General features: G+C 41.6%; 1 long non-coding RNA gene across 1 annotated transcript; it reads right to left on the bottom strand.

Moving 5' to 3' along the window:
- Positions 1-481: 481 nt before the first annotated feature.
- LOC133020726 (uncharacterized) lies at positions 482-1,157 on the bottom strand. Its single transcript, XR_009682937.1, has 3 exons — positions 1,057-1,157; positions 844-937; positions 482-752 (listed from the first exon to the last, which is right to left on the bottom strand). It is a non-coding gene; the product is annotated as an uncharacterized LOC133020726 (long non-coding RNA).
- Positions 1,158-10,394: the final 9,237 nt, after the last annotated feature.

Here is a 10,394-nt window from a genome sequence, read left to right as displayed (position 1 = left end):
AAGGTGGGTCTATCGGCGTTTGCGGACCTTAAGGGGGATTTGGAGAACAAAGGAGAGCGCCGCGGGGGGGCTCGCGCCGCCGCGCGGACCGATCGCGACGTGTGATCTAATTAGCATATGAATCGGAGTCCAGCCGCTGGCTAGAACCTCTCTCTACTCACCATTGGAGGAAACCACAGACCCTTGAAACTAATGTCACTCGTGATTGGCTGGTAGAAGTGTTGCTATTGGTCACCTTATGGGTCATTGCAGTGCACACGTGGGGTCACAGCATTCCGCACGTGGGGTAAGCCCCTCCCACACAATATTTATAATAAAAATGTATATATTATATATTATTATATATATTATTATATATTATATGTATATATTTATTATTATTTATAAGTAAGCCTTTACCAAAAGCACTGCAGTTAATTAAAACTAAACATTCATGTGATGCTTGATGCTATAGGTGAACATATTGTACAGGGAACAAATGTGAACAAGGTATATGTGGAGTCAAAGCTTTATTTACATACAGCAAAAATATTGTACAAAATCTCAGGTGAGGCTTGAAATGTTTCTCTGCAGCCTCTGGGTCATGACTTCTTTGTGGGACTCTGTCTGAATCTTCTCCAGTGTGTAGACGTCTGTGGTGTGTAGCTGTGAGATCAGTGTAGCTTCCAGTCTTATATGAAGTGTGGGACACAGGTCGGTGCACTCCTGGCTGTGGAAGGATGGATCCATGTCATCTGTCCCGCTTCAATCAGCTGTAAACACATTCAGTAAAATTAGCACAGTTCAATGACAACATACACCTTTACATGTAACTGGAAAATTATTTAATGAATATAACCTTACCCTCTTTCTTCTCCGACAACTCCTCAATGCTGATGTAAGGTCTGGTCGGATCATTCTGGCTCATAGTGTGTCTTTGTACGTCATGGACAGGCAGCTGGAAAACAACACATGTAACATGACTTTATTATTAATAAACGGAAATAGCCGCGCTGCATCACCGTTGGAAGATCCACAGCAAAAAAACACCAAAACAATTCATAAACAGTTACTTACATTCAATGGCTTAATTTTCTGCACTTTAAATCCGGACTTTCAGCGTCTCAGCCTAACGCCTCTTTGTTTGTGTGTGTGTGTGTGTGTGGGGGGGGGGGGGCTGAGGCTGTGAAAACATACAGAAAAAAGTCACGTTGATGAAAAAACTTAACGAGAACAAACTGTTACATCTAAGTAATTCATACATATTTACACATGCACTAGATCTGCTCCAGCACTCGATGCTGTATTCGTATTTTAGCAACTTTCTCGCTATCCCAAAGAGTGGCGGACATGCTTTCAGATGTAGGGTTAGCTTAGTGGTTAGCATGGCGTCTCTAGCTCACCGTAACTCAGGGACTGTGCATCCGTCTTCTCCGCCTCGACTCGTCCACACCGGGCCCGCGGCTCTGCTTCCCACGCACTCATCTTCTCCTCCAGGGAACAGCGTCGTGTCGACTTCAGCAAGTTATTTACCCCGAGAACAGAGTCACTCGTACGGGACAAGCTAAACACGACCCGCTTCCTGTCTGCGGGACACTCGACGCTGCTGCACGGCGTTTACGAGGCTCTGATTGGACGAGTCCATCAGCTGATGACGCGAGCGGGTGACGTGAGCAGCGGTTACTTCATGGGATAAGTATTTGACTGAGGCCAGGTTTATTTTTTGTGGTGTTTAGTAAATTTACACACATGATTCACTCATGCTGTTCTGTGTTCGTAACCTTATAGTTGAATGCACTTATTGTAAGTCGCTTTGGATAAAAGTGTTGACTGTTTTAATGGAATACTGAGAAAGTTTAATAACAACAATTAGACAATTGAAGTTCAAATTATGAAGGAATTTAAGCTCTATATTGTGTCTCCTTTATATTTAAAATAATAATCAAACTGAGTGGAGATGTATGTTGTATCCAAACAGCCGGCTGCTGTGTTTTGTCACTGTGCAGTCCATGGGGGATTAAATATTACACTGAAAAAATAAATCATTAAATCAATGAATGTTTCATAGCAATTTTGAAAGTAGTGGTGAAAAGGTACCATTTATAATTCATGGAACAGCTTAGTTTGCCATTGACATGTGAATTTGATGCCAGTATTTTGGGAGGACAGATATTTTTATGGAAAGCCAGTAGAAGTTTGGAGCTTACAGGACACAGATGATCATACCCAGCATCATTTATTTGCTGGTAGAGGTGTGGTTAACACTTCCTCTGTGCATTTAACCAGCACAATTGAAAAAGTGACTGTAATCATGCCACTCTATACAGTTGTTGAGATTTAGGATTGTTTTGGATGACAATAAAAATTTGAAATAAAGTGCATTGTTTCATTTCTTTTGACTGCATTGACCTTTGTTCGTGGTATACAATATAATTCATTATAGCACACTTACTTACTTAAGAACAATTTAAAATTTCAGGTTTAATATTTATTTTAAGCCTGGTTTACTCAGCCAGATAGTTTGTTGGTGCCTCTTACACATTGGTGTTATCTGCTCTCAGGGAAACTGATTTGCATTTGTGAAGCTCAGAGCATTGTCATTTGCATGTGAAAGCGTCCTCTAGGAGTTGGAGCAGGGGGGGTCAAATCTCAACAGCTCACAGGCTTGACAACTGCAGGAACCCTGAGCGTTCCTTTGCTGCCTGCAGATACGTGTGAAAGTCGTTAACCGAAGGATGTGCCAACACTTCTCTGCGACACAGATTGACACAAACGCTTCTTTTCATGCAGTGTGGAGCATAAAATCAGTTTAAAATGTAAACAGATTATGCATCTTTAATGAAGTTCGGTTTAAGTGTATTGTGTTTACCTGCAGAAGTACAAATACACATTTTCTCAAATGCAAAATGTGCTGTAGTTAATCAAAAAATGGATTTCTTACAAATAATATTTAATCAGGTTTTGTGTTTAGTTGATAAGATAAATTAACCACTGACTCTAAGCAGGACAAAATAAATTTAAATCTGTCAGTTTTGTGATCTAAAACGTATTAACTATTAGCAGACATAAGGTAAATTCACTTTCACTAAAGTAGGAAAGTAACTATGGTTCAGTACTTATTTTGTTGACAAGAAAATAACGACCACATTTTTTCGAAAGTCTGTTTTTCATGACTAAGACAAGACAATAGCGAGGCAGCACCAACGTCATTAAACAGTAACTGGGACGTTAACGAGAAGCAAAATCCTTGATGAAAAAACTGAAAACAAAAAGAGATTATAGATTGAATTTTATTTTAATCTTTTAGTGCAGCAGTGTTGTTTCCTGTGCTCTGGGCACATAGATGCCACATCAGGAATACACCGAGTTGCAGCACGCAAACGAGCACAGCATGGAGCACAGTGAGGACTCGCTGCTACTTACCAGTGGTTAACAATGACAACAACAACAACAACAACAACGACAGGGCTCGGGGGGGAGGAAATGATATTTGGGTTAGACTGGGGAAAATAAATAAATGCATTGCCTCATCAGAACGGAAGCATTAATGATCAAAATCACACAAACCAAGACTAGATTAACTGATAGGTTAAATTAAACCGGATGAATAAAAAGAGATAAAAAAAATTTCCTTCACAAAAACAAGACTAAAATGAAGATGAGACTACATAAAGTAGTATTGTTACTACATTCAGTGGGAGTGTTCATTTTAATAATTGAATAATTATAGACTAATAGTCAGAAATATAACCGTGCAATGATTCTTTTCTTTGCTCATCATACTTTTGTGTTACCTTTAGTAGAAATTGGAATGTATTGTTTCCACCACTGGCTTCGATAGAAAGTGACATTACTAAAACTTCCCCGAAAATATATCAAATCACGTTAAACATTTTGCACACACAAATGGCAGCCTTCATATCAGGTGATGTGATATGAGGAGCTATAATATCGTCCCTGAGGCACACAGCAGCAGCATTGAAGCTATTTTCTGACCGACACAACAGCAAAAATCAAAATGTGAAATTAGGTTACTAGCATTTGGCAGCGAGGACGGGCCGGATGCTCACCGGCACACAAACAACACATCATGCACGCCCAACCTTTCAAACTAGGACACATACAACACAGCCCTCTGCCTTTGAACTCCTCCCTTCTTCACCACGACGCACTCGGCCGTCTATACATTACTGTCCTGCATGCAGAGCGTGACTGCATGCAAAGCTGGAGATTTCCATCCAGCAGTGATCCCATCTTCAAAGCTGCCACCTCTGGTTTTAATAGGCAAATAGGACTGCATCAACATCTCCCCGCAAGAAAAGGGACCTTGAAACTGTTCGTGTTGCCTCGCGTACACTGTAGTTCTGTGCAGCCTCTCAATCAAAAGAAGCTGCTTTTGCATTCAGGTCTCAGTGTACGAATAATCAAAGATCCCAACGGACGTGCAGGGTCAGTGCAAACCCAGGCACAGGCAGGGAAAATAAAAGTTATGGAAATGTGGCCAAGTTCTGAGGGAGACGTCCACATGGAATTCAGCGCCGGGTGGACTCGACCGAAATCCATGTGGACCAAAGGGGGATCTCTGTTACTCTCGATGCATGTGTTTTAAAAAAAGGAACATCTCTTGTCGCATGTGAGCTTAATCCACAAACAATCCCCTCCGCAGCATCACACTAATTAGCAGCGGTTTGCTTCAGTGGAGTCGCAGCATCTTTCTGTTTATGTCAGAACAGCAGCAAGATGTTTTTACTCCCCGGGGTCATTCATCAAAGCCTCATTTGGGCGTTTGACATGAAGTCTTTAGGCTGCAGAGACATCGTTTGATACAGTTTTTTCCTCTTTGAGATGTACGACATGCGTCCTCACACTGGGGGCATCGCGGTATTCATGTATGAATGTTATCACTTGATTGCGAGGAACAATATCTGGAGGAAATGCTTGGCTCCATCACATGATTTCTGTTGTTACAGCTGATCGGCACAGCGGGTGTCCGACTTTAAAAAAAGGGGGATCTCGCTGGCTCGGCTCAAGAGGAAAGGGAGAGGCGGGTAGGAGGGAGGGCTTTGGGAAAGAGAGCAGGGACCACGGTGTTTTACCTTCAGCAGCATTTACATAACAATGCTGATGATTCAGAGCTGGTTATTTCCGTGCCGGGCGAGGTAGTATTGCCTGGTGTTAACATTGTGACATCTAGTGGCAGCTGCCGATGGACAAAGAGGAGAAACTTAGGTCTGAGTGGTGAACGTGTGGCTGTGAATGCAAATACAATAGAATCTAAGGACACGCTAATATGAGCTGCTCATTAAGTGGAGCAGCATTTTTATGAGTCATTTCTGTTCGAGCAGTGTGCATGTGTGTGTGTGTGTGGGGGTGTTATTTGTTGGAGATTAGCTTTGTGAAGGATAAAGCGATTATTACTGTCTTTGAATAGCCATCAAATTAACCGTCCTCTAAACGAATTAAGAGGAAATTACTGTCTATACACCTCCACCTGATGGAGCCCATATAATGTACACTAACTAAATCATTAGGCAATTAGAGCTCCCACAGGCTGTAGCATATTTTATAACCCGCAAACTCCTCAGTTGTTGTGTATTTTATGTGGCCGGGGATTGTTTGGCTCGCTCTCTTTCTGGGCAACAAATGGACTTCACTTCAACACAGCAGCTCATCTGCAGAGGGTAGTGAAGAGTGAAAAATAGACAAGGTCCTCCAGGGATTGTTTTTTTTTTATGAGCGCACCACCATTATTCACAATTCTTTAAAGGGCTTAAAGGATGCCGGTTCCCAAAGGAAATTCTCATGGAGATATTTTGTTTTAATCACAAAAACTTGCAGTTAAAATTTATGAGGGAAGAAAAATGAATAATTAACACTTAAATGCACTGACGGGCCCGTGTTACGGCCTCATAATCTGCTCGTCTCCCAGCGTTTCCCCAGATTTATGGAGGCGTTTCTCTTCCTTTCCGCTGCCAGACAGTGACGTTACACCAGACCTACTTTGAGTCACATTTCAACTGTTCGCAGAGTTCAGGCTCTCTGCTCTGAGCTGTCTGCTTTTATTCACACAGTGATGCAGAGAAGATCTACAGTTTTAATAGCCTAACATTTAGCTTTATTAGATTTCTTTCCAGAGTTGGATGAGAAAATCAATACCATGAGAGGGACCTATAAGAAAAGAGTGAATTTCTGTAATGTTTATTTCACTCTCAATTTGTTCAAAAAGAAATATCGTACTATTACAATTCATTAATAGATTTATCTAATGATGTAAGACAACAAGAATGGTATATACATGAAAGTATATACATGTATTTGTGTGTGTGTGTTTTTTTTACATCAAGATCAACACGTTTTTTTGAGAAACTGAAAATAAAATTGAAATATCTTACTCTATGAAGAATGTGATTAAGAAATGTAAAATCACTAGATCTTGTCCCTCCACCAAGGTTGGTGCAAATTAATTTGTTGCTTTTTGTGTCATCCTGGCAAATACACAAAGAAATAGAGGAAAGTGCAATAGCTTATCATTCAAGAAGTTTATGGTTATCATTCAATATGTAAGTTTATGTATTTGCATTTTTTATAGTAAAATATGAATACATTAAGCTACACTTTCTCTAAGTGGTGCAAGCGACTTATTCTATAATTAATCTTCCCCTAAACACAAAACCAGGAGTGCAGCTGAATAACACTATGGTGTCTACTGGAAGCCAATGAAAACATATACAGGTAGCTGCTGAGCAGACTTGAACCTATTGCATCTTATCCGTGGGTGTTTGAAATGCTGGGCTCAGTAAATATGTGTTGGCACACACTCAGGGGGGGAAGCATGGTGGCTGAACAGCATTGCTGCTCTGTGCTCTGTAGCCTATAGAATGTATACAAATAAGGCATAGCCACTGTGCTACTGATCGCAGCAACAGGGTAGCCAGGTGTTCAGTGTCTGTGGTCTGAGAGACGTCACAGCGCGGAGAAGGAGCGGACTTCTCTATCCACCCTGGTGTTTACATGAGAACTGGACCTTAGTTGCATTTATCCCTCATGAAGAGGGGCAATAGGCATTTTGACTGTACGATCCAACCTTCATTTAAACATTTTAAACACAAATATGAACACATACAGACAGTTGAGCAGCTCATCTCCAACATCAGCCCCTCTGGCTGTAATTTTGGTGTAAACAAAGTGTGACGTGTGCTGGTTCCAGATGCAGCTTTCACTCAAAAACGCATATCAAAGCAAAGACTCTGGTGTGGATCATTGAGATTTCCTTTGCAATAAACGTTCTATCACTAACACTGTGCTCATAGGATATTGTCTCCATGTAAAAAACAAAGACGTGTATTTGGACAAACAGACCTCAAACACACTTTTGATTCGTTGATGGATATTATTTGTCGTCCTAAATTCCTCCCTGTCTAGAAAGAGCAGGGGCAGATTGAAGTTGGCCTTGTACACACAGACGTCACATCGGTAAAACCTTTTCCCATTTCCTCCTGTATTTCTGATATCTCTTCTTTTTTTTATCACTCACCCTTAGATTTGCAATTTATTTCCAAAAAGGATGGAAATAAGCATAACCTGTAAAATTTCGCAACCCTACACCCAGCAGCCCGTCAGCGTAGTTTAGCATGGGACTGGAAACACAGAGCAGGAAACATTTGCTATCTGACTCCTAGCTGTAGCTTCAGATTTAATGGAAAAATATGACTGTGGAATTAAATTGGTGAAACAATTTTCCAAAATATAATTTCTTAAACATGTAGCTGGAAAAGGTGATTTACGAAGCTCGCAGACTGGAAGCACAGGGACTAGCCTGCACTCCTCCTATCTTCAAACATCTGCCTAACAATACCTTATCTATCTAAAGTTCACATATTAACACACATTAGCCGTATCCTAATTAAGGGGCAGAGAAGTGTGTTCTACCATTCCTAATCAAAGACATATCCAATGGGTGAATCCTATCAACCAATTCCTGTGTTGACCAGACCATCTCATTTCAATTTGGCCTTTGTGGTTTCTAAAGTCTGCGCAGCCTTTGATTTGGGACCCAGCTTGTGTTATTATTTTTTTCCTCACACAAACAAAATATGAAGAACACTTAAATGAATGTTTTAAAGAGTAAAAACTATTTCTTGAAAAGCAACTCTTAATCTGTTTTGTCCACCACCTCTGTGCCTCCTCAAGAAGACCAGCTGTGTTTTCAGCAACATATAATTATAGCATGCAACTCTCCATAAAACCACAAATTAATGGTGACTTAGCTTTGGTGCTGGTGGCCAGATCTTTGCAAACTCTAGAGACCATCAATCTTAATGTCTTCCCACTGTTACAGTCCTCATGCTAAATGTGATGCCTCCAAGCCCCAGCTCATCTTACTAATGGGGGAAAATAATACTTTGTGCTATAATTTTAAAGTATTCCTGTGAAATAAATATGTCTCTTTGGACTGATGGCAAACCTTGGCCACCTGCAGCACCCAGTGTTGTGCAACATTTCAGAATGAGTGACAGCCATATGCTCAATAACCAACACAGTTTACCCAAGCAGACACTGAGGTACACAGTATGCGCACCTGGACTCCCAAAGATACGACTACGGCTTGAGAAAAACATCTTTCAGAGGCTCCTCCAGTGGAACAGACAAAAGAAGCAGCTTGTATTTCTTTCACATTTCTCTGACTTTAACATCCATTGACATGAAGGCAACAGGAAGTGTGCTAAGCTTTGGTGAGGTTGCCAATCACACTAATGCATGTAGCTGCAAAGGGTTACACAAATTAAATAAGTGTCTTTGCCAGGAGGGACAACATTAAACCTGCAGATTCGAGGTGGGATCACTGCTCTGCAGAATGTGACACTTTACCTGTCTTCAAATGTGTGCTTCAAAACAAGTCAGATCACGGGTCGCCTCAGAAAAACAACGTGCTTCAGTGGGACCATAACCGATATTCCCTCATGTCCATTATGTTTGTAATTAAGAGCCGGTCTCATTGTGTGCTCAGTGTTCTGTACTAATGAAGCGACTGCTCCAGTGCCAGCCTTTAGACCAGAAGTTCTAATTAATGTTCTGAAATATACAAAAGAACAACTGGGGACAATTAAAGCGATGGCATTCTCACCTCACTTGCTGCCAGGGAGGACATGACCCTCCTCTCCCTCCTCTCCCTCCTCTTCCTCCAGGCATGGATCCAGGGACAGCAAGAGGTTGGCTGCACTCACAGCATTTTAAAGTAAAAACAGAGGAAGATAGCAGGGTTCTCTCACAGGTCAATATGAGACTGAGTTGCTGTTAATTTCAGTGAGTTGCCGTAGCTTTTGGCATATTACGTGTGCGAATAGCCAATTTGGTCGAGGTCATACCTTTCTTCCACTTCATTCTAATGTATCCTGGAGTTACACTGTAGGTCTGATTGTAGATGAGTGGAAGAGATCATAAAGTGGAGAGGCATTATCCAGAGTAGATCCCTCTGGAGGCAGGAGATGTACTGTAGGCTATGACAACTCTGGGCGGTTTGGAGAGACCAGCTACTCAGAGTGAGTGGCTCTGCCGCAGAGTAAGATCTTCCCTTCGCCATGACAATCAGAACTGACACCTGCTATCTGCAGGGGGATGTCGCGCAGCAGAACCGCCAAAGACAACAACAAGGGGCGGGGACCGATGTGCAGATGAGTGAAGATGTTAAGATCTAAAAGCTGTATATATTCTAAATGTACTGCACAGATTTCAAATCTTAGAAAACCTATGCGTGTTGGTGGAGACATCTCACACAAGTCCATTAATGGAAAATTGGGGTTGCGTTGTGGCTTTTGCATCTGTGATTTCCTTTAATGCTCTTGTGTTAGTTGTCGGCTAATGTACTAATGGCTTTACATACATTTTGAATTCAAGCAAAAAGCCTGAGTAGATTTTAACAGGAGATTGCGTTCATCACTTTCAATTAAAGATAGGGTTGGTAAACCTGGAAAAGCTGGGCTGCCCTTTGAAAAAATTGCTATTGATGCATCCCAGCCCCTCCCATCTGCCCTCTTATCAAAGCTACGCCCCCAAAACACATTAACATGCACTGCCTGACAACTTCTACAAGTCGACTTTTCTCGTTTGCTAACGACTGGCCGTCATCTCAGCTTTGTTGGCGTACGTCTGTGAAGACTTGCACAGGCAGGGTGCACGCAGTCGGGCAGGTTAGTGACAGAGATCCACAGACACTGGCTCGTTTTTCTCCTCTTCCCCAGATAGGTTTATCTATTGATGGCTTTCAGGACATGAAGAGCATTTCAACAAACATAAAAAAGTGTTTCAGAAACAAACAAGCAACCTCACCTTTAATATAGAGAAGGAATTGAATCAACTAAGAACCATTTTCTTCCCAGTGACAAGCTGTACGAGCCACACCAGCTCTCTAGGGAAAA

This window comes from Limanda limanda, chromosome 15 (assembly GCF_963576545.1).
Source record: "Limanda limanda chromosome 15, fLimLim1.1, whole genome shotgun sequence".
Classification (NCBI taxonomy): domain Eukaryota; kingdom Metazoa; phylum Chordata; class Actinopteri; order Pleuronectiformes; family Pleuronectidae; genus Limanda; species Limanda limanda.
Note: the sequence above shows the minus strand (reverse complement) of the source record. Positions and strands in the feature narration are given on the sequence as shown.